The following is a 2,571-nucleotide window of genomic DNA, read 5'->3' as shown; positions in this document are numbered from 1 at the left end:
TGTCTGAGTAGAACTTGCTTGTTGCAAATGTTCTTTTGGTATGTTTCTTTAAAATGAAGATCATCAAGCTTGGTTGGATACTGGTATTTTTCTAAGGTAAAATATACAGTATTCATACATCTTCTTAGTATACATTTACATGTAGTAGGAAGTAGAGTTGTTTAACAGGCAACAAGTTGTTCAAGTTGCTCATTGTAGGGAAAGCCTAAAAAACAAACACCGCTTTCCTGTGTGAGGCCTATCATAATCAGCTGTTTATATAGCGCAACTAATTCTGCAGCACTGTACAGAGTACTTGCATCAGTCCCTGCCCCATTCTAGCTTAGTCTAAATACACACTGAGACTAAGATCAATTTCATAGCAGCCAATTAACCTTCAAGTGTGTGGTTTTTTTTTTGGTTTTTTTTTGGAGTGTGGAAGGGAAACCAGAGCACCCGGAGGAAACCCACGCAAAAACGGGGAGACCATATGTTAGGGAATTTAAACTGTAAGCTCCAATGGGGCAAGGACTGATGTGAATGAGTTCTTTGTACAGAGCTGCGGAATCAGTGGCGCTATATAAATAAATGGTGATGATAAGGCCATAGTCAGAAATCAAACTCGTGGCCCCAGTGCTGTGAGGCAGATGTGCCAGCCACTAAACCACTGTGCTGGCCTATCTAGGATTGGTAGAGCAGGTACTAAACATTTAAGCGGGATCCAGCCAGGCTGTAATGCTTCTCCATTGCTTGTGTTCCCTGCCACATTTCGTGCATGTGCAAGTTTTGTAGTGTAATTTGGTTCTTTAGCTGACATGATGCTCTTGCCACCCCCTTTTTTGCTGTATACCTTTGAAAAGTGTCTGGAGGCTCCAGGGGGTGGGAATGTTTGCTTGTACCATAACTTGAGAATTGTAGGTGTGTGTTTTAAAGCTGGAGTGATGTCCAGTAGCATTGTACAGTTTTTACTTATTAGATTTTTTTTTATCTCCATAATAGAGGAACACAGTAAATGATTTGTGTTTGCGTTTGCTTGCAACAAAGACTGTCCCATATCCACAGCAAACACTTCTGCATACAGAATGAATAATAGCAGAAAACTGAACCTTCATTTTCTGAGTCTTTGCAGCACATTGACAGCACACTTCGCACAATGCATGGCACCCACCTTATTGCTGCCAGTGTGTATGAAGTCTAAATAACTTCAACAAGAAGCTGACTGGGGGTTAGAATGCTATGTATGAGCAATGCCATATTTATTTTTCAAAAACAAGCTCTCATCTGACAACCACCACAATGACCAGTTATTTTAAAGTTATGTGGATTTAAGAGAGTGCATTTTACCCGAGGAAAAAATGCTAAGTATGCGCTTCTGAAATTTCCTTTAAAACGGTAATGCTTGTCCACAGGTGGTGATTTACCTCATGATCTCCATGGTTTGCTGTGCATCATTGTTTTGTAAAACTGCTATCAGTGAGCATTTTAAATTAAGTGTATATTTTTGCTTTTTCAAATGAACAGAACCATAACCTTGATAGCTGTATAATCAAAACTATGAAACATGCATTTATGTTTTTGTTGAATGAGGTGTAATTGGCTATAATAGAACATACCTTCACATTTTTGAAAGGTAAGTTTGAAAATTATGGTTTACCTTGCAGAAATTTTCTCTATAAATTCTAGAATAGTTGATGCACTTTGGAGAAGGTGATTTTGGAAGCAAAACTACAAAGAGTATCCTCAGGACTTTCTGGTAAATTTTTTACTGTGTGAAAGGTTACCAATAGCACAAGTTTTCTCCTATGGCCATGACCGACTCAACAAGTACTGCAGTAAGAAATCAATCGAGTTACTTTTTAATCTGGCATATAGATTTAAATATAATGGGGGTATTGTAAGAGTCAAACTGAATACACTGCATGGCAGTTTTCCACTTACTGCCAGTTTTTTTGCAATAAATCCTCCCCATTAAATGTCAATAATTAAACACTAACCTAAAATGAGGACATCACTAGCTAACCGTAACAGGGAGCCTTTGCTAATATCTTTAGGGAATGTTTTTAACAGCGTGTAAAAAGTAATTCAAATTAGAAATGTGATGTGTGTTCTAATATAATCATCAACATTGAACACTGTTATAAGTACCAAAGAAACACACTTGAAGTAAAACAATAATAAGCTTTTGGAGCTAAACCACATCAAAGTAAATGTATAAATAGGTAAATCAGATTTGTTGACATTGTATGATATATAATCTAAATAAAGTTTATGTTAAAATGTTCTATATACAAAATGTTTAACAGAAGTTTGTCTCTGGCTGCTATTTAAATTAAATTGTCATACAACCATCATTGCAGACCACTAACTATAGCTGTCCTACATAGGTTTCCTGGTTGCAGTAGGATCAACTACAGCTTTTATAATGGGTATCCAAGCTTTCAATTTTATCAACATAAATCTATAAAAGTGTATTTAAAGGGTATAAACAATGACAAACTGTAGGCTACAACAGCAACTGATTGACAATTGTACATGTGAAATGACACATTTACCAATAATTATGGTGTTTATCAATGTCTGCAAATTGAAGCA

Source organism: Mixophyes fleayi, chromosome 4 (assembly GCF_038048845.1).
Source record: "Mixophyes fleayi isolate aMixFle1 chromosome 4, aMixFle1.hap1, whole genome shotgun sequence".
Lineage (NCBI taxonomy): Eukaryota > Metazoa > Chordata > Amphibia > Anura > Limnodynastidae > Mixophyes > Mixophyes fleayi.
The sequence above is the reverse complement of the archived record's forward strand: the minus strand, read 5'-3'. Positions refer to the sequence as shown.